The sequence below is a fragment of the Strix aluco genome, chromosome 2, assembly GCF_031877795.1.
Source record: "Strix aluco isolate bStrAlu1 chromosome 2, bStrAlu1.hap1, whole genome shotgun sequence".
NCBI classification, from domain to species: Eukaryota; Metazoa; Chordata; class Aves; order Strigiformes; family Strigidae; genus Strix; species Strix aluco.
Window position 1 is genome coordinate 105,724,581 of NC_133932.1, and position 22,777 is coordinate 105,747,357.

Here is a 22,777-nt window from a genome sequence, read left to right on the forward strand (position 1 = left end):
AGAGGTATCACACACCAGATTTTCAGTTGTGGGTAACTAAAGATATAGATGTGCATCTATATTTGGAGCCATAAATGAGGCACCTCACCACTACTGAGCAGTACAGACTCCTCTTTTCTGCAAATTAAGCCACTTGTCTGCTTTTGGAGCATCAGCTTCCAACACCCACAATTAAACTGTGAAGTTTCTAAGGTTTGTTAGACATCCTTACACAGGGAGGCCAGCACAGCAGAATTCAGCAGGCCACATTCTCTATAACAAGATCATCACTAATGAGAATGTGTTACCCTGCATTTCTCCAAATCAATTATTGTCTTGCTCTTTTTTTGGGTCCTTAGCTTGAAGCAACTCTAAGTAATTGCAGTCTTCCAAAGATAAGTGTTCAGTGTCTTCTGAAAAAATCAAGTTCATTTTAAAAGTACCTTATAGTGGACAACCGAAAATGGAAGCATTTTGAAACTGTTGGCTGTCATAAGGGAATGGTCTGGTTCATTTTCTTGCTGGAGTGCCCTTGCGTTGACTCAGTCCTCCAGCGATGAGAGGTGCTGGGACTGGTGAGTGGTTGCCTAAACACAAATAAGACAGACATGGTGATCTCAAATAAGATATGAACATTGTAGATTGACCTGTTACTGATATGTTTACAGAATTTTGGGGATTTTTTTTAACTTCAGGCCTTAAAGAATAAAATCAGCTCTTGAAGGCTTTTTAGGAGACCACATGAACACTGGAAGCTGCAGCCTGTGTCCTCATCAGCTGAAGGGCTATTGGGGACACTGGTGGAGTCCCAGTTCAGGTAGGAAAACAGCTGCTGTGGACCTGTTGGGGGAAAAACAAATGGGCTCCAGCAGCTCATGGAGGTGCCTGAAGTTAGTCCTGCCTGAGCCATCTTCAGGAGGGTGCAACAGACAGCATGGCCTGGTTTTGCAGACCTCTTTTTCCCTAAAAGCTCTGTTTCTGCAGTAGTAGGAAAAGTGCTGAGGTTGTCACTTGGTTCATTAGTACACAGATTCACAAAAGGAAGGAAAGGCAGGCAGCAAAGCCCCTTGGGTGCAAGCCTGGGTGAAGACTGCAGTACTGGGGTCGCCACGTGGACAAATGCCATGATACCCCCCAGAAGCAGGGAAGGCAGAAGGCTTTATACCGAGTGCAGGTACCAGAGGCTGAAGAAGGGAGACATAGCCCAGGGCTGCAAAAAAATGAAAATCGGACTAATTTTTAACAAGCAGTGCTATTTCTGTATTGCACAAGACCTGCAGTCACACTGAACCTTCTATGATTGGTATGCATATGTTTAGACTAGTGTTTCAGGAGAGGGCAAGAGAGAGTCCCAGGACTGTGGGAGCCCTTCTACTTATAGCTATGAATTAATTCTAATTAGCCCTGGAAATGGGTCTCTCTGGCTCTTTGTTCTCTGAAATTGTGCTTTTCAGATTCAGGCTTCTCAATTAGCAGCTAATTATGATGGTCTGGCCTCCTTGCAGCTAGAGGGGGTATAAAAAAAACCACTGGCCCTGACAGCTGTTGGAAATTTGCCTTCAGCTTGAGCAGCAGAATTATTGACATCAATTTCAAGGGTCTTTGGCTCTTGTCTGTAAATCCCTCACAGACCTGAAACATTATTATTTGCGATACTACTGAGAATTATTTGATGCTGTGAGCTCTGGAAAATACATCATATTTCCAACCCTCACCAAATGGAGTGAAAGCAAAAATAGACAAGCTGTGTGTCCAATAGTCTGTCCCTCCTCTCCTCTCCTGGCACAATGAATGAGAAATCCAGATGCAAACCCCAGCACGTTTTGGGGAAGAGCTAGATGTTCCCAGGCTGTGTTTTACTATCACCAACCTTTCTCTACAACTGTCATTGGACAATGATGCTAGTAGATCTAAGTATCCTTAACCTAGATCCCGATCTATTATTCTTTATGCCAATGACCCCCATTAGCCATTTCCCCATAGTCCAGCTCCAGTTTTGTAGACTATTGCAAGCCCAGCAAAGAACCCTTTCACCCCTGGGGTAGGTAGGTTTGGCTCTGGAGTCACGACCAGGGCAGACAGGATGGGGAGGAGATGCACTTCATAAGAAGATCAGACTTGCACTACCAGGGTGAGACTGATGGTCCACCTCACCCCATATCTTGCCTTTGCTGATGGTGGTAGGACATGCTGCTAGAGAGTTTAGTGAGTACAACCATGCTTATTCCCTTTAGTGTCTCTTTACAGACATGTTTTCCATGGATTCATCTAACCACTTCTTGAACTAGCTGGTAGTACCTGTACCCATAGCCTTCTGCAGGAATAAATCCCAGAAGTTCGCTACTCATTGTGTTAAAAATAGGCTTTCTTTCATCTGTTTTAAGATCACCTCCCAGGTCAATCATAATTTTTCCAGCATTTCCCCTCACTTTCAAGCTGCATACAGTTCCTTCTGCATGCAGGGGAGAAAATGGTTTGTTTGTTCTTTAATCTTTCTGTCCATACTAGGGGCTGTCTGTACAAAATGTATCTGCTGAAGGACATGACAGAATGATGCTAGCATCACAATTTTCAGATACTTGTAGATGTACAGTTCTCAGATAACTGGAGATACAGTCTGCTCAGCAGTTCTCACATTCATCTTGTATGACGGTTTCACTTTATATCTCCATAGAGTAGTTATTGTCTGATATTTCCTTGGTAATTCTGGGTGGGGATTAGCAGTATTGGAAGGACTCTCCATGAGCACTGTTTTAAGATAATATTTCTTTGCAGCAAAACTTAGAGATAAGACAAACCCCAACTCAAATCAGCCACAGACTTTCCTCCACTGCAGATCCACATCTGGATATGAACTTCTTGCAGATGTTGATTATTTCCATGCTGCAGTAGACAGACTCCCCAGACCCTGACTAAATTTCAACTCCAACTATGTCACACATCCTCAGTCTAAAGCATGTATCTGGGAAAGCAAGGAAGCCTAATGCCGAATAGGTACATAATAGCACCTCCTTCCACATATATAAAACACAGCTATGAAAACTTGTTTCCATGTTGCAGGCACTTCAGAAATGCAGTGTATACATTACTACTGTAGCATTATAGCTCCTGGTATGTTACAGTTTCTCTCCCAATGCAAAAAACTATGTCCTGAAGGGAAAACAATCATCTTTAGACTAAATTAGATTACAAAATATTTATGCTGTCAAATAGTCTCTGTGAAGATTTCTAGCATTTCTCTTTCCTACAGAAATTTGAAAGGATCACAGCAGCAAATGAATGTAGTTTGGCTGGTTTAGGCTGAACTGTGTGTAACTTGTCATCATCTATGTATTTTGAATCAGATGGAGTAGTTGAAGATAGGAAAGTACAGGGAAAGGTTGTCCAGAGGGACTGGAGTTTACACCACTGCAAGGCTTCAAAAACAGATTAGACAAACCTGTGATGTATTTGATTCTGCCCTGAGCACAGAAAGGAACGCGATAACTTCCTAAGGTCCTCTCCAGGCTAATTTATGTGATTCTATAAACCAGCAACAAACTAAGTAGAAGTCTCTGCTTCCATTTCATATAGCACTTCTCAAGTGTGTCTCCTAAGCAAATTTGCCAAGTCTGTTGTCTCCTTAAATGGGAGGCAATATTTACTTGTAAGTAAAAGAATATTTACTTATAAGTAAAAGAATAAGTTGCTTTAAAAGGGATAACATACAGCATCCAGACAGAAATATTGCTGCAAACAAAAATATTCCCTAAGATTGCAACATCCAATGTTCATCCTTAGCAACATAATTCAAACTGGTGATAACAGGGGAAGAACAACTGCAAAGGGGGAAAAAAGAGGAAGGAAGGAAGGAAGGAAGGAAGGAAGGAAGGAAGGAAGGAAGGAAGGAAGGAAGGAAGGAAGGAAGGAAGGAAGGAAGGAAGGAAGGAAGGAAGGAAGGAAGGAAGGAAGGAAGGAAGGAAGGAAGGAAGGAAGGAAGGAAGGAAGGAAGGAAATCAGAAGAAACCTCAAGCACTCTATAACCCACACTTACCAGCGCCAGGAAGACTCCACTCCGACAGCTACTACTCATTACCGTAAAAAGAAGGCAGCTCATCAAAAGGAAAAACTACAACAGCCATTACTGATGGCTAAGAGCAACAAATGGAGGGGAGCATGAGAATATGAGTCAAAAAGAATAATTTACTGGAAAACACTAAAAAACCAGGAGAGACTTAATGGAAGTCTGGTGCAGTTGTAAGAGAATTGCGTGCTGTGCTCTGTAGCATTCTTAATGCTATGTTTTTTAAATGACCAAACAAAAACCTGAGATCTTTTATAAAATTCAGTGTTACTACATTTCCGATACACTTATATGGAGCCACTTTCCTATTGACATAAACCTGAGAATTAACGTACTTTATATATTTAGGTCTGTCTTCTGCTTCTCCTCCCTTGTCAAATCCCTTTCATTATTCCCAGATATAACAGTGCCAGTGTTACCATTGATCACTAAGGACAAGTTTCCATCCCTTAGAAGTCACCTTCCACCAGCTGAGCTGTAATCACTGATCTTATGCAAGCTTTCAGCCTGACTCGTCTGTGAAGTGAAACACAAGATTTGAGCCCATTTCATCTGGCAGTTGAGGCAGGCTAAGAGCACACACATGGTTAATTAGTATGGTTCAGCCAACAGGCAATAACTCATTAAGCTGCAGTAACTCGACTATGTTTGATCATGTGCTTTATGCCCCAAGGCACTTCATAAGTGAAGCAGTAAAGTCAACTTATCTACCATCTCAATTTCTCTCTCCCTCTCTCTTTTTTCCTAACCGCAGAAAATCGTGGTTAAACCACAAAGGATAATTTCTGGACACAGAATAGTTCACCACCTTCCTCTTTTTGGCAGACTAACTGCACTTGAAGATTGTTATTGTGTCTCCTTTCAGCCTTGCCTTCTCCAGGCTAAATACAAATGCTTTCTCTCTCCTCACAGGCGCTGTTTTGTAGGCTCTCTGTAGCCTTGCTCTCCTCAGGACTGCAGCCACATCTTTCCCGAGGTGTCATGCCAGAAACCGGTCCGAGTGACCCAGCAGAAGGGCTTACCCCTCTGTGCCGAACACACAACATCCCTTTCTGTCCAACTCAGCCTGATGTTTCTTCCTTCCACAGCTGAGTCATGGCTCCCTTGCGGCAGAGATCTCTCCCACCGTGTGCCTTTGGAGCTGATTATTTCAACATAGGTGCAGATTTGCACTTGTCTCCACTAAATTGCATCCTGTTTATTTCCAGACAATTCCTCTAATTACTGAGATCTCCTGAGTGCTAATCCTCTCCTCCCTAGTGTCCCTTGCTCTTAGCTGAAACTCTAACAAAGGGGCTCTCTACCCCTTCATCCAAATTATTAATGAAAATACTGAATAGTCCTGAACCAAGGCCATATCCCTAGGGATCCAGCTCAATGAATCTTTCCAGTTGTTCACCTAGTAACTGCTCTCTGAGTACTCTCAGGAGTTTAATCTAAACTTTTCCCCTTGGTTTTCTTACAAGAACACTGCTTTTCTAAAAGTGAGACATTGTAGCTACAGCTTCTCCCTATCATATGAGCAGCAAGAAAACTTATATTTTTAACAGTTAATGGTAAGATAACATGTAGAAGGGAAACTAATATCCATGTGTCAGACCTGACTTCAACCGGCTTCTGTCTGTGAAGGATTAAGATGTGACCAAATATCTCAGCCTGCCTATTGCAGACCCATTTCAGCATTCACCAAAAGCATCTGCTGATGGTTCCCACTGCAAATGGGATGATGGGCAAAATGGATTTGGGAATAATTAGTGTAACAGTTCCTAAATCATGGGCTTCCCAACTTCCATGAGATTTGGATCAGGCCCATACGAACCCAAATTAATTTTCCAATGTTTCCACCAGGAACTTCACTCCTGAATAGGTAAAAATTGCTGAGCTTCAAGTTCAACATTGGGGTGGGCTGTTTGTTTTTATACAGGGGGAAGGAAGTCTCCTATTTCATTCCCTTGTGCTCTAGTATTTTGTGATTTGCATAATGAAATACAGGAAGATGGTGGGTAACAAATCCAGATATGCAGAGAACTTTTTGTGCTTTTCACATCATCCTGGAGAACATGCAAGAAGGTAAAATAAAATATAACCCTAAACACCTGTTATATTGCACAGCATGGTAATAAAATATTGCTCACTTAAGCAAGAGCCTTTGAACTGCTCACTAGAGGAGCCCTTCTCTCTCCGTTGGTTTTTATAGGCAGCCTAGGGAGATTATGTGCTTAAGTTAGTAATTTAAATTTAGATACCTAGAACAAACATCACAGACTCCACTCCTCCCTCCCTGAATAAATACTTTGTGATGACATAAGACCATTCTCTTTTCAAAAATGAACTGGTATCACAAGAAAAAATTGATGAGAAAAGCAGTATTTCACTCACTTTTTAATGCGGTGGCTGGTTTTTTGTTCTTCTGATGTCAATTGTGCCTAATAACTGAACAGGAACCGATGCAAATTAAGCAAGGGCATTTCTGATCACTGGCCGAGTGCTTGCATTGTGCTAACGAAAAACTGAACTGTAAAATCAAAATATTTTTTCCATGGTTCCCAGTGGAAGTCACAGCAAACGCACATTTGTACTTCCTCTTGCTCCACAGGCGGCTTGGCGCCCCTTTCACTGACATCGAGTCCTGCCAGAAAAGCCCATCAGGTCTTTCAGGTTCCCACTGGCAGAAAAAGTACCACTCTCGTTGCACCAACATTTGGAAAACAGAGAATGTGCTGAGTCTCAGTGTCCTTCGACTCGCCATAAATCACTCATAGAAAAGAGCAGGGATTAGTTGGGCAGCAATCTATGCCCAAAACCGGAGCTGAAGGAGGACCTCCAGAGTCGCTATAGAGGGATTTCATCAATAGGAAGGGAGGCTGAGCAAATAGCAAGGATGCCCTGTTACAACAACATCCTGTCCTTGCAAAGAGGAGAATAGCTTTTGAGGGAATGACAGAGCTTTGGATCTCAGCTCCCTGAGGCAAGTTCAGGCAAGTTCAGACTCATTGCTTTTGTGTGATGGAAGGTTTGGGTTTATTATTAGATCAAACTCAAAAGAGCCTTGCCAAGTTTGAAAGTTCATGATGTTTCAAGCAAAGAAAGGAAGTGTCTTACCTCTTAGAGAGGCTAGTCTCTCCGTTATGAAACAGGCTGGGAGTTATTTAGCTCTCATTCCCAACAATGAATGGAAGATGGCTGAAGAGTAGTCTGCTGAAACCCAGAGGCAGATCTGCCCTTCATAGCTCGTGAGTGAGGGCACCACAGCGTTTCTCCTCGGAGTGAAATTCCCATTTTCTGAGTTTGCTTTTTCTGCTGCGAATGAGATAAGCATTGATACAGTGCAGAGCAAACAGAGTCCACTGTGAGGCTCATCAAGGGATTACTGGCTACTCAAACAGAAGAAGATAGGGTGGGAATTAAATTTGTATAAGCTCAAGTCTTGCTCCCTTGCTTACAGCTCTTTCTCAAACTCCTTCTTCATGCCAGCTGGGCATTTGCCTATGTCTGAAGTCTGTCCCAGAGCCTGGCTGCTCTCAAGCCGGCAACATCCTTTAGTTTCCAGCCTTAGCTAATAGCAGACAGTTCAGACTCATTTGTTTTTGTGTCGATCATCTCCCCAGCTTAAGTAGTTTGGGTTATCTGCATTAATTTGACAGACAGCAACCGTAGCTCTTCTCAGCCTCAGTTTTGCTAAGGAAAACAAGACAAAGCTTTTTATTCACCTTTCATTAGTTAGGTGATTTTTCCCCCCTTAGCCCAGTTTTATATCCTTATCTGCACTTGATATTGTTAAAATTTCTCCCTCTTGAAACTGAGTAATTGGAGCTGTAGAAGTCAGAACTTGCCATCGACTTCATTAGGGCTCAGTATATCCTTCCTCTGTACTAGCTTTTGCACCTATTGGGGCTACTTTGCATTTTTCATAGCTGCCTCACATTCGTTCTCCACAGTCACCCAAAGTCGAGTTCAGTGCTCAGGTCTCTCCAGGCAGGATGAATTTCAATGGACAAATTTCCCAGAGCGTAGCACAAAATTTCCTTTGTGCATTACCTTGCAGTTCTGTGTTACCCCATCTCATCTCACACATATTACCCCACTCCTCAAACTCAACTGACCAGTTCTTACCAAAAACTTCCCTGATCCTACTCTGTAGTGAAAGCACATTAAATCAGGCTTCATCAGTATGCTCCTATTTGTCAGTGCCAAAAACAGTCATGTAGGTATTTAAGAAAAGCAAACCCAAGGCCTGTCTGTAAGGAATGCCACTGGCAAGTTCACTCTGGCTTGATGCTCCCCTAAAATACAAAAGCTGTTTCTCACCGTGAGCCAAACCTTTACCCATCTCATCATTCTTACACTAATGCCCATCTTCATTAGCTTCCCTGATAATTTTCCAGGTATCTCTGTATCAAAATAATCCACTGAAATTCAGATGGATTAGATCTACTTAATCTCTCATACCTAGAAAATCAATTACGTATCAGTCGTCTACCCATCTATTGGTTGTCTATCAGATCAGGCTGGCTTGAGCTACTCCTGCTAAACCTAGCCTGAATTTCACAGGTGGTCTTTCCCCCAAACACCTTTTTAATTTTTATTTGTCCTTTAAATTTTCCTAAAATCAGGACCACAGTGGTCAAGTGACTAGGCATAATTTCCCATTTTCTAATTCTGGGTTAGCACTTCTGACTCAGTAGGTTTCAGAAAAAGTGGTTACTGTTGGATTAATGATTTCGTGCAATCTGATGAGTGAGTCTTTAGGGGTCCTGGGATAGAGGTGATCTTGTCACGTAGTAAGGTGCATTGACCACACTGCTTTTGTTTTACCCATGGTGTGGCCCCTTGAATTTTCATGTCATAGTTCCTAACACTTCCCGTGTTTTTACCTCAAGTATTTAACATCTGCTTGTATAAAACTGAATTACGGTGTTTTCTTAGCTTGATGCACTGTCTGAACATCTCTCATATTTGCCTCTTCCCTTACTGCCTCCTTACTCACCTCTTGTCTGCTTTCTGTTTATGCCACAGAAAGAACTTAGCTGCTTGTTGTCCTTGCAGGGTCTAACTCGGCCTGATTTACAACTGCTTCTGCTTTATATCAACCCATGGAGACCCCTTTGCTTTTCCTAGTTTGTTTTTGGTCCTTCTTCCTCCCCAGTGTCCCTCTGTCACTTGTCCAAGTAAGTCTGAAGCTTTCCCTTGCAAAGTCCATCCAGTTCATTAAAGTGACACCCTGCCTTTGGTGTGGCTTTAGGAAAAGCAGTGTCAAATCTGGACCAGGGGTGGAGGGAGTTGTCCCAGCGGCTGAGCACACGGCATTTCCCCAGGTAGGGAGGTGCCACCTCCTCCTGAACAGCTCTGTGACAGCCATCCCAGCACAGGAGTTGCCTGCACATCCATGCTGCTGTGCTCCCCCAAATGTGATCTTCTGGCTCTCCATCTCTCTGGCTCATTTAATCACAGAGCAGTCCCCGCGCAGGTGTTAAAATGAAGTGTGAAATGTATATCCCCGTTTAACACTGCCAGGTCTGGAATTTGCTTGCTCAACAAGGTACCTCATTCATTAAAGTGGCTCTTCATCCCCACAGCTCCCAGCTCTGGATGAAGAAAAGGGGACAGGTGTGTGTGTCCAAAGCACAGAGAAGAGAAAGCCACTCATTGCTTTGACAGCATTTACTTGTGGTAACATAACTCCAAAAGAGAGACATGGCTGGAAACAAGGGTCAAACTGAAAGAAGACTGAAGAAGTTCATTCCTCCTGTTGCAAACTGGGATGCTCAGACCATCCAACAGAGCCTGACTCAAGGCTGTGCCATACATTTTTGAAATTTTCTCATCTTGTGTGTATGGGAAGCTCAAACTTAAAATGCCTACCTCTAGGTTAGATTGAGTGAGGTTAGACTGAATAGAGGTTAGATTGAATAGAGGTTAGACTGAGTGAGACCTGACTCAAATAATGCAAGATTTTACATAGGAAAGGTTATGCCATTGCCATCAGCCCCCTTTTATCTCAGTTGCAGCTGCCCTTCCCTTTTTTAGTGGCTGCTCCTGCAAATTGCAAAATATAAATATTTTTTTTCTGAGGACTCCCCCTCCATCTGCTGCCCTGGATTCAGGGAGTGCTCCTGCTTGGGTACTTGCTGCTTGGAGCATCCTTCCCAGTGGTGCTGTATCTGTGGCACTGTCCCACAAAAGTGTCCTGTTCTGGGGGGATGAGCAGCAATTGGGTCTCTGCTGGTGTCTCCTTTCCGGCGTGCTAACAACTCTGAATGATGATGTGGCAGCAGTGCTGATGTTACATGCCAGATCAAATGAATGGGAAAGAAATATTTTCATTATTTTGAAATGGCAGATTGATTTCACATCCAGCTGGCACTACTTATATATCCTCCTTTCCACCCCACCTCTTTTTTTTTAATACTGCCCTGATTTCACAGGCTGTGATTATTTCTGCAGTCCCTTCTCAGGCCAGAGCTTTTGAGAGGAAAAAAAAAAAAATTAAAAATGGTTTGGGTTTTTTCCTGCACTGGCATCATTAGCTGCCCATCATTTTCACAATGAATGTGCTAGTGCTGTCATAAGGCATATGCTGTCAGTGGGGCTTTCATCCCACCCCTGCTCTTTAAACATAACAGAAGTTCCCCTTTCTCCCTAATGAAGACCTGAAAAAAACTCAGCCAGGACTGGCACCAGCACAGGCACCAGATACACCCCTACTTGATAAGACGCGAGCAAACAGCTCAGATAAAGCTCAATCCCTTGGGAACTGGGCCCTGTCTGTCCTTATTTGGTGCATCTGTCTGTCCCATGTCCAACACTTCATTGATTTTGTTTATATTAGGTGATTATCTTGGCACCGGCTCCTTCCTGTGAAATGCAGAGGGACCCACTGCCTGCACCCTGCCAGCCTCCTGCCTGCATCCCCCCATGAGCAGGAGAGGCTGAGGGCAATGGAGAAGTGGTGGGGAAGGGGAACAGGTGACTGAACACCAGGACAAGGGCTCCCAGGCCCTCACCTTCTCCCCGTGCCACCATGGTGCCTATGCTGTACTTTGGGAGAGTTTATCTCATCTTGCCTTGAATACATCTACTGTTTGAATCATAATTACCTTGCGAGGCAAAGTACTCTGTTATCTGATGTCCTTTCTGGTGGGCATTTTTTTCCAGCAACGTAAACTCAGTTGGGCTTCTCTTAAGCATCAGTCATTTATTCCTCTTTCTGCTTGTGGCACCCAGCACTAGTAGTTTTTTTCTTCCATCCGAGTGTTATCCACCCAGTAGCTATTTTCTTCCACCACAGTGTATGGAGGGTGGGGGAGGGAAAGACTGAATTTGTAACTAATATTTTACAGCCTTTTGCATTTGCATGCTTTTTATTCAAACAAGAAACTTCAAAATTTAAAAGCCATACAGAGGACTGCAAATGAAAATGGAGTCAAGCCTTTCAAATCTGTGAAGGCAGGTGATTTCTGATATGTGGACGACAGCCATTAAAACAATCTGCTTTCACATGCTTCCGAAAGGTATTCAACACCAATCCCAAAGTTACACAAGCTGAACCTTTAGAAAAAAATGACTAGAGGAAAACAGAGTAAGAACTTGAACATGAAATATCTCGTCCTTCCCAAATAATTTCTGAGGTTTCAAGCTAATGCTATTAGAGCCCTCAGAAGTGAGCAGAAATATCCTAAAAATTAATAGGAAATTTTATAACTAACCAATGAAGAGATTTCAAAGCCAAAGTAATCTGATTAAATACTCTGAATCCAGCTGGCATCCTCCCATATCACTCTGCATCAGCTGCAATCTTTTAATAGCACAACCCATGAGGTATAAAAATAATGCACCACAATGGCATACAGTTCCCTGAAATACAATTAAACTTTCATTTATCCCATAAAAATAATCACTTTTGACTGAACAGAGTCATATTCTTTAGTCTTTTTGCATAAGCCTGATCAAAAATATTTGACAAGGTAAAAAAAAAAGAAGTAGGAAAACCCCCAAATATGGTGGTAATGAAAATCAGACTTTCCTTGAGGATGTGAGAAGAGGAAGGGAAATTACCCAGAAAGAGTGTTTGGAAATTCAGCACCCCCCTCGTTGGCATCAGATTGAGTGGTTTAAGCAACAACAGAAGCAAAACTGTGGCTTGCTTGCATTTTTAATTTTTTTCCTTTTTTTTTGATACAAACCAGTGCCGCTTGAAGGGAACAAGTGCTCCTACGTGCTGGTGTGCTGGAGCCTCTGACGTGAGAACAGAACTGTTTTCATAGTTAAGGCGTGATCTCTACACGTCCCCCAGATTATAACCAGAAGGCTTACACAGAGGCAAACATACCACAAGGACATTGCCTGGCTTGTCAAAGCCCGGTATTTGGCATGGCAGAAACCAGACCTTCCTCTGAAAACACTAACTCAGCCACAGGGCTTCCACCGAGGGAGTCAGGTCCCCTTGCACACAAACTGGAAGGAGCAGAGCTCAGCACACCCTGCCATGAGGCAGGGGTCTGGGAGCAGGGTTCAGCTCCAGCCAGGTCCCTCCTGCAGTAGATCCCAAGAAACTATATTCACCCTGGAACTTGGTGGTTTTACTTATTTTTAGATGCCTTACGTACTTTTAACAGCAGCTGAACGCACCTGTCATGGCTGGAGTTGCACAGACCTTTTCATGGTATTGTTGCAGTGATCTTCAGAGAAGAATAAATAGGAATAAACACACCATGTCATAGAATAAAATAAATTAAAAAAAAAAAAGTAAGAATGCCTAGGCTTGATGTGGGAAAACATCAGGAATAAAAAGCGAAAACATACCGGGTGTTTGTGAGTGCTGTAAAAGAAGCAGCGTGCTCATCAGAGCTGAGGAGTGATTCACTCATCCGGAGTATTTCCTATCACTCTTAAGGACCTGAAACATGTTTTTAGATCAGCAATAAGGGAAACAGTGAAAGTAGTACCAATGGGAGGACTATTTTTTTTCCAGGCCAAGCTGTTGGGTTTAAGAACCTCTCAGTGCATCACAGCTGTGCTGAAGGCAGCCATGAGATTCCTCCCTGCCCACACACACAAAACCATGTACAAATCCTCCATTTACAATAATTATTCAGACATCTAGGGTTTTTTTCTCTCTCAAGGCCCAGATCTGCCCTCCTTTGTGGACAACTGTAGTCCCTTAGAAATACATGATAACTGCATGCAAGGTAGGCAAGCAAAGGTCTGAACCTGAACGCAGAACCATGGCACTGGATACCCAAACCCTGATTCGACTGAACCAAAATCTTTAGTTGCTGCCTAACCCCTGCAGCACCCAACATCCCCCTATTTGACTTCCAAGAAGCCTGGCGTCCTCTTGCGCACAATCTGAGAAGCCCCACAGTGAGCAAGTCAGGGGTTAATTTTGCCTAAGGGGAAGGCAAGTTTAGCTTTGCCACCAGCTTCCAGAGCTGCTGGAGCATTTCCTATTGAACACTCCTATTCTACCTGCAAAATACATACAGCATATTTCTGCATGAATAGGAAAGATAATTGCTTTAATTAAATATCAAAGATCCCATTATTTTGCCACACAGAGAAAATTCAGAATATCCAGGATTTAAAGCACATCTTTGCCCATGGTACTCCTGGCAGAAGTTGGGTTGGTTCCATGGACTTCAGGACTTCAGGATTAACTCCAGTAGTTCACATTGCTCAACTTCACTTCCATGAACCCTCCTGGAACAAATTACAAACAATTTTGTAAGTGCTTGATACAAAACAAGGAGATTAATAACAGCCAGCATGCATCAAACTCATTTAATTGTATCGAGTTATGTCAAACCAATCTAAATTTATTTTCACTACAAGATAGTGGGAGAATCAGTAAATATCACATATCTTGACTTTTCAAAGCCGGGAAAGTATGGTCTAGATTAAATTATTTGAGATGGTTATCAGAATGGTTGGAAAATCATAGTTGGAGAGTAGTTCTCAGTGCCATAGTTTCATCTCACAATCAGACTGAAAGGAAATTCAGGCAGTGGTCTGTGTGCTCTGTCCCAAGTCTGATGTCACTCCATGTTTTCAGTAACAACCTGGGAATAGAAAAGAAGGGACATTTGCTAGTGATGTGAAGCTGGAAGAGGTTGCATGTAGGTTAGTGCATAGATTAAGAATTGCCAAAAAAAAAAAGAAATCCCCTGCAAAACAGTATGACTCGGTGTTGACTAGTCAAATACAAAGTTCTGTGTTGCACAGCAGAAACCAAAATCACACCAGGGAATTACCAGGTCAGGAGCAGTTTTGGGGAAGTGGGCTACAGGCTGAGCATAACTCAATATCTTGTTGCTGTAAAAAAGTTAAGTCTTGTACTGGATATATAAACACAAGTGTTCCAATGTGGAAAAACCCAAGATAATTCTGCTCTGCTCTACTTGATGATCTTCTCTCAAAGCCCTCAGTGGGACTGAACTGCACGATTTGGGCAACAGTACTTCAAGAACAAGCTGTATGATGGGTGGACCAAGCAGGGAGAGGTCGGAGGAGGGCAGCCAGGTCTAGAATAAAATTATTTAACGGCAAAAGTGAGAAGTTAGACATTAGGACATGGAAAGCTTTCTAAACCTGAAGATGAGGAAGCACTGGAGAAGACTGTCTGAGAAAGCTGTGGTTTCTCCATTGCTGAAGGTCTCCACCATTGACAGGTGGGTAGACATCTGTCAGGAATGATGTTGCCCTTGTGCAGAAGATGGACCAGAGACCCTCCACCTGCAGAGTAGGTACATGTCCTGGGACAGGCAGCATTTCAGAGAGATCAGGGCATGAAGACAGACTCCTGGCTCGAGGGGACCAGAATGTTAGCCTTAAAAAAGAGGCAGAGGTGCTTCATCCTTAACTTCAGAACGGCACATAGGCTGCTGCAGCTACGTGCTAGATACATAGCAGATGGACCATCTCCAAAAGTTAATGTAACTAATACCAGTGGAGAAGAAGGGATGTTAGCAGGAGAAAGAATGTAAAGTTGGTGAGGATTGTGCCATAAAACTGTATCAACAAGGAGTCTGTAGTTCTTGCTATCCAGGAAAGCTGCAAGTTTAAGTTTGTGGATGTAATTAAGCCTCCCAGCTCTGAAATAAGCTGTCTGTTTCAAACTCAAAGAAGGACTTCTGAGCCTGAGTTCTTAATACTTTTTTTGCAAATAAACCAGTTTGTCTTACAGGAGGTACTGTCTGTATCTAACCATCACCCTAGCATCTTGCCTTGGAAAAAAGAAATTTCTGTTTGACACGATAATGTAGGGAATTATAGAAAATGGGCTGGAAGGGTCCTTTTTTTCCATGAAAAGATTAAACATATTTACCTCTTTTCTGGTCAATGCCCTTCTCAAAGGGTCTTAAAACTCTGCAGCAATGGAGATCCTGCACATTTCCTAGGCAGTCTGTTTGGATGTTTCATTAATCTTTTCTGCAGACAGCATTTCCTAACACCTAACCCATATTTCCACTGATGTAGTTTAAGGCCATTACACACTTTACACAAGACAATGCTGTGTACATACTTAATACACTGTTGATTCTTTTTTGCAAAATCATAATGATACTGTCTTTACCAACTTGATTGGTCCTAAATTTAGTACTCCCTTTTGTCCCTTTCCATAAACTTCTGTAAGGGCACAGTGCAGCCACAGCGAGGTAGGCTGTGAGCACTCATAAAGTTAAATATATAGTGAGTAATTTCACCTCTTCATTGTCAGACAAAAATGAAAACCAAAACAGACTCCAACTGTACATACCAGCCATAGCAGAGAGAGCTGTCATCTCAGGCTTCATGCTCAGCTGATTGAAATGCTGATTGATGGACTTAAAATATACATATATCAATCACTGTTAAGGTTAAGAGCTCAAGGGGGCAAAAGTCCAAAACTACATGAAGTTTCTAAAAGAAGGAAAATATTTCTCTTCTCCTAAAAAAAAATCCCCCCCCCCCCCTCAAAAAAACCCAAAACACCCAACCCAGAAACAAGCCATGAGCAAGGCATATTTTGGGTGTCCTGTACCCTCCACCACCTGGTGTTCCCAGGGAGCTACTGACTGTCAAGGACTTTGAGAGGTGATATGAACAGCAGCAGGGATAGCTACATTTTCACTGTCCTCTGGCCATTTGTGTGCACTGTCTACGTTACGGCTCAGGGGCTTATGCTAGCGCAGCTGATGCACAACCAGACAAGGAACATCAAGCAGCAGCTCAATTTTAATTGTTTTCTTTTGAATTTCACTGCTCAGGAAGAACGTCAGCCTGGCAGCTTGGAGCCTGGCTGATTCATTCACAGACCAAATGCACCAAGAGTTTGGTGATGCCAAATCTGATGGTGCAGAGTAGGGTTGAGGTACCTGGGCAGGGAGGAAACAAGGGGTAAGGTCTCTCCATCCCAGCTACAGACTTTTTGAGCAGTGGTTCTTGCCATGAGAATGTTTTAACCCTGCAGGTAATCACTGCATTTCATAGCTGCTCAGCACACATCCAGTAGCAAGGTCTGCCGACCGGTGAAGATGGAATTTACCATACATCTGAACTGGGGATGGTCACCTGCAGCTCCCTCTGCACTCAGACAACATGGTCCTTGTTTCACAGCCCATCCACCTCCATCCCTCCTGTTAGGCAGAGATGTTTGATGGCTCAGATCTCAGAGCAGGTCTGTCTTGCCCCCAAACACGGCTTGGGGATTACAGCTCACACGAGGTGGCAGTGGCCAGGCACAGCTCCTGCCCTTGTAGGGATCCCTGGTGAGACCTCCTCAAAATAACATGCACCATTGTGATCTTTGCAATTCAAGCTGCAACAGGTACGGAGGACAGAGATGGACAGAGCCATTTTTTTAGCCTTCTTTAACAAAAACTTAGTAATAGCCGTAGAGAAAGCCATATGGCTCCATCCAGATGTATTTTTCATCCTGAAGAGAAAAATCTAGCTGACTCCAGTTTGGAAGGTGAAAACCATGTGGTAGCTAGTTAAACAGCACATGTGATTAATAATTTACCCCAGCTATTTAAGACTTGAAGCCTTTACCCAGGTGATAAACAGGAAGGAGTGAAAGGGAGCCGTGCAAGCCATGCATGCTGCACTGGGACCCGCAGATGCTGCTTTGAGTAGGTCAGAGGTGGAAATGATTTACAGCTGTTTCAAGCTGGAATACCACAAAGCTTGGAGGGAGTGGCAAACCTTGCTAGCTGCCATCATTCATCTCTCCTGTCTCTTGTGTTAGTCTCTAATTTTAAAAGTCAGTTTCTTTAAGAGCCATCATTATGTTTTCAATCTCCAAACCTTTCAGTTTCTCTGGAGAAACAAATGAGGAAAAAAAAAACTTTTCAGAGCTCAGGAGGAAATAATGGGTTTAGTATGATCGTTTTCTTCTAGGGGATGGGTTGGTAAAGGATTTCCAAGAACAGACTCAAATCCGTGTGCATTTTGTGTTCAGCAGTATTGCCAGGGAATTTACACACTTGTCACCTAATTGCCACTTCCTTTGTAAAACAGAAATGACAAACCCAAGTCATTTGCTTTTATTGTCTTTTTTTTTTTTTTTTTTCCTTAATAGCAAAGTGGTTGACACTCTTTAGAAAAGAAATAGCAGATTTCCTCCACACCTTGGGATTCAGTACAGGCTGAAGTCTTCAAGGTAAGCAGAGTGGGTTTCCTTTGAGTCATTGTGGTATCAGATGCAATGTATTATTAAAATCCAATTTAAACATCTTACTCTTAGGAGCCAGATGGCCAAACTATGTTTGCAGTCCTGGAGCAGAGCTAGGATGGGCTTGTGACATGTTTCTGCCATTGTCACATCTAACTAAACAGAAATTTCTAATGTCACATCAGTTTTTAAGTAGCTGGAAGCCTGTTGATCATTTCAGCTGTAGTACATCTAAGTGCTTTACAGGTCTCCATCACGATGCACAAACATTCCCGAGACTGCTTAATTCTTGCAAAACTGAGGTCATCCTTAGCTGAGTGGTGGGAATACAACTGGGGCTGCACCCTAACATTTGTCTCCTGTTCCTCTGCCTTCATTGCAAAGCCATGAGAAAACAGAGAAGCAATGCACACAGAGAGACTACATTCCCAAGACCTGACCAGACTTTTCAGCTGGTGACTGAACATGAGGTTGGGAGCAGCTTGTTAAACAGTAAAAAGAGAGAGAAATCGAGGAGAGAAATTTCTTGTATGTCTAGAGTTCAGGGGATTTCTGCCAGAAAATGTATGTTCTTATTTTTTTTCATCTGTATGTATTTCTCACTGGCATTTTCTATGCTCCATTACATTCCCTATTGCGGGATTGAGGTAATTGAGGATGTTAGAAGACAGGACAACTTTTGAGCTGGCAGGGTAACAAGGACTAGAAAATTATATAGGATGTGGCTCGGACACAATCTAGCCCAATGACATCATGGCTGTGTTATGACCCCTTCCAAAAAAAATCAGCTTCCAGATCACCTATGGAGCAGGGCATCCTCTCCAGAGAAGTGTCCCATGGTTGTCCCTGGGACAAATGGGATGGGGCAGATGCAGCTGCAACATGACTACAGGGGAGGTGGACACATCACCTGCAGTCCCATGGGCTGGGGCTTCCCCACTCCACTCCAGGGCATGTCTCCTCCAGGGAGGGATGCACTGCTGCTTTGGGCTCATAAAGAGCACCCAAGCACGTCACCACTGAAGGCTTCGTGTCTCTGAGGGCTGTCTGTATCCTGCCCAAAGAAAGGATCCAAAACCACCCCATGAGGATGTCTTATGGAGCCTCCTGCAGACTTTCTTTATGTATTTCCTTCACAAAAACAAACATCAACCTGGGTTTCTCATCTGTAATAAGGAGAAAGGAGATCCCCCATGGGAGTGAGGAATAAGGAGAACCCCAATCATTACATGGGTCATTGTATGGGAATTGGGAAGCACTTGAACTGTTTGGAGACACAATCTGCCTTCCTCAATGGTTAACTCAGTGTGTTCAGTAGCATGGCAACATGACTGAGCCATCCTTCTTGAAGCTAATACCACATGGGGAGATTAACTGCAAGCAAGCAGGCAACAATAACAGGCTCATTGAAATGCAAGGAGAGCTCTGCTTCAACCACATTGAAATACCCCTTCTCCATTTTGAGCTTCTCTCCCTGCTGCTGGTGCAGGTGCTCTGCCCGTGTGGCACAGAGAAATCCCCCCTTTGCGTGGCGGTTGTCACCAGCTCTGCGCCTCCGACAGCAGCACTCCCGGAAGGTGTTGGAGAGTGATGTGAGACAGTGGGACGATGGCAGGGAAGTCCCCAACCCAGCACAAAGTTGGGGCAGGAAAAGGAGAGTGGGGAGGGGGTTGTGAAGCTGGCGACAGGTGGCAAACTGGGATGCAATTCCCAGCAGGGCTTCCTGGAAGAGGCTGACTGACACACTGCAGAGAGGGGATTTATCCCCTCCTCCTCCTCCCTGCAGGCCCCCAGAATAAGTTAAACAAGGCATCAGATGTTTCTATTTTAAGAGTAACCAGGGAGGCTGGCAACTACAAAATGAAAAAGAGGGGAGGGCAGAAGTTGTCTAGTAAAATTAGCAACACATTTCCCTCCCTGCCTTCCAGAGAGCGTGCCCCCTTCCAGCAAGCTGGGGTCTGCACAGCATAAATTATTCCTGTCTAAATTTGAGTCTGTGCTGTTGTTTCTGCCAAGTATTTACTCTTGAATGCCATATTTTTTCAGGCACAGATGACACTGGGTGACATGTGTCATCACAGTACGTGTCCTTGAAAAATATGCGCTGTGAAATTGCACTGACGTTCTCCAGGACGGGCTGCTCGCTTGTGCAGAGAAAGCAATCAGAAGGTCCTGGTCAAGAGACTACTTATCCGATCCACCATGGCAAAGCTGGACTACAGACTGAGGAAACTTTCCGGCTGCCAAATGTCACCGAGTTCACAGATCATCACTGAACTGTGCGTGCATTTGGCTTGTACAGATAAGACCTCTGGGCACCTTCTCCCTCAGATATCTCTGCACTGTTGCTTCCCCTGTGAATGAGATCTGACCTCTTTACTGCAGTGAGTAAAGCCACAACTTCATCACCTATCACAGGTTCCTTAACATCCAGAAGCTGCCTCAGGCATGCTCCTCACAGCACAAGGATTGCACATCACTAGCAATTGCCGTAAGTGCAAAAGAAAGATGCTGGATAAATATTTGACAGCTATTTTCATTCTTCCAAACCCACATTCTCGTTAACCCCTTTTGGCCAAATGCCACCTGCCAACACCAAGACCGGAGCTCTTTGAAAAGGTTGCATGATCCCTTTTTGGTCATATTCAGATTGCTGAAAACCCAGATCTATGAAGTGTGATCGACAAACCCAATCACTCAATGATTGACGAACCCAATCACTCACTGTTTCGGTTGTGCCCAGTAATAGAATTCTATGGCTGGGGATGCAGTGGCCGTATTCTGTCATCAAAACAAAGACCTCTGGGCTGGGCAAGCTCACCTGGCTCCTAATCAGCTTTGGCCTTTACCCACTCATAGGTTTTTGTCCAATCTAAAGTACACAGGTTAAAATAAACCGTACATTTAAAGAGAAGGCTTTGTATTGCCAATTGTGGAAAAATGTTTAAAGTTACTGTCTTAAGCCCCAGCATGTTAAGGTTAGAAATGTTTTTGTTTCACTGCTCTGACACCATATGGCCAAAGTCAACAAGAGGCCGATGTGGTTGTTTGATATATGGCAGCCCAGCATGATCTCATCTTTGGAAGGTCACAGGATTAGTGCATAAAACAATCAGATATGATTAACATTAGGCACTATATCTGTGCAGAGATGTACAGGTCTGTTGCTGTGACTACAGGTGAAAAGCCAAAGTTGGATGAAGGTCAGACTGGACATCATGACTGTCCAGGCAGTCAAAACCTGGACATCCTATCCCATGTGATGCGACTGGTAGAGGAAAGCCACTTGTCCCAAAATGCCTCTCACTGCCATCAGCGTTACTGTGCTTCACAGCTTAAGTTCACCCAGCACACCTGTCTGCTCCAACAGCACGCAGCAAACAGAGGAGGACATCTGTGCTGGGGAATTTCTTTCTGCCGTCTTCTGCTATTTTTACATGGTGGCTGTGAAAGCTTCCAAAATGAGACGCATTGCCACAATTAAACTGAATGCATTTAATAGCAAACTATATCACAAATTGCAGAGCGAAGCCACTTCATATTTCCATGGGGCTTGCTAGAAAAATAGCTCCAATTAATGAGGCACATTGTAGACTTGTTTATATTCAGCTGACTCTGTTCAAGCAACAAATTATCTGTGTCTGATTATGAGGCCAAATTCACCCTATAATTTTTCATTTAGCCTTATTTTACTGCCTGGCCTATTCCACTGAGCTGAGGAGTTATTCGTGGAGCAAAATCTCCCTGTCCTTGCTCCCAAGATTCAGAGAACTTTACAGGTGTTGCACAAAGTCACAACATCCCATGCATAGCCACCACTCGGTAGTACCACCTTCCAGGTTCAGAATTAGGAGGCAGAGGGCTGGATCACCCTTCTGGCTTGGTTTGATTCTCCTTGGACTCCCTAACCAGACACTAAGCAGAGAGGATAGTCAGCTTGGAATGGTAAAATTAATTTCACAAGCATGCACCAGCCCCAGACAGAACTGGGGCCTCGACGTTTGGAGGGAAAAAGCCTGATTTGCTTCACCACCTGCCCCATGGCGTTTGCGGGGAAGCACAGCCCCGGCATGCTGGCACAGGTCATCCAGGTCTCAGTGCTGTAATTCAAACCATCTAACGCTGCAGCGCCCTGCCACGAAAAGCAGCAGAGGTTGCATTTCATCACTGATCTTGTGGTTTTGCTCACAGCTACAAGTAGCGCTCCCAGTAAAACAGGCGCAGGCAAATTTTTGTGTGTTTTCGTGCAGCCGTGTGGGAGGGTCTCTGGGCAGAACCCTTCCCAGGCTTGAGTATTTTGGGGTAATTCAGGCCTCATAATGATGGTTCACTGCATGTTTTAGAACGTGCCGAGTCTCTGCCCCAGCCACTCGTTGTTGGCACACTGAGATTTCCATGCAAGCCATGATGGGACAGGGATGAAGAGAGACAGAATAACCGTATGTTACAACCCCAAACTAGGACAAACATCCCCCGCCCTTATACAGTGCCTTCACGTGTGCCACATAAACAGTACCAACCTCAAAACATCCAGCTTCTCTTTTCCCTTCCCTAACCTGCTGGAAGAGGTGTCTCAGAGCAGACTGGCTGCAGAGACCCCCATCTGATGCCCGATGCACACCTTGGCCCTCAGTCCCAAGCAACAGGGACACAGGAACCCTCATTTCCAGAGTAACAATTGCACTGACTTTATATATTTATAGCCTCCCACAAATGTCCTGAAGAGGAAAAGATAACATAAAAGCACCAACCAGAAAAGCAAACAGAGAAGAGCAGCGCTGTGTCTGTGTGGTTCCACTTGTTGCTCAGACGTCTTTTATTTTTGGTGCCTGTCCTAGCAGTTTCCAAGAAATCTCCCCCTATCCTATTTCTATGGGGAGGTATAGCATTACACTCCAACCCTTCAGGCACAAACATCTGAGGACAGAGTCAGGCCACGAGGTCAAGCCTGTATTTATAATACGAGACGAGAGCGGGGCCAGGTCACTGGAGCAGGCTGCACTTTCCTGAAAAACTAAAAGGTACTCCAAGGGTCCCTGGGACGATCAGGAATTACCAGTACAGTCCTGTGGGGTTGGGTCTGC

At 43.9% G+C, this 22,777-nt stretch overlaps 1 long non-coding RNA gene across 1 annotated transcript; it reads right to left on the minus strand.

Annotated features, from left to right (window-relative positions):
* Positions 1 to 13,541: 13,541 nt before the first annotated feature.
* LOC141919649 (uncharacterized) lies at positions 13,542 to 22,491 on the minus strand. The gene is made up of 3 exons (XR_012622053.1): positions 22,445 to 22,491; positions 14,020 to 14,100; positions 13,542 to 13,741 (listed from the first exon to the last, which is right to left on the minus strand). It is a non-coding gene; the product is annotated as an uncharacterized LOC141919649 (long non-coding RNA).
* Between the last annotated feature and the right edge of the window lie 286 nt (positions 22,492 to 22,777).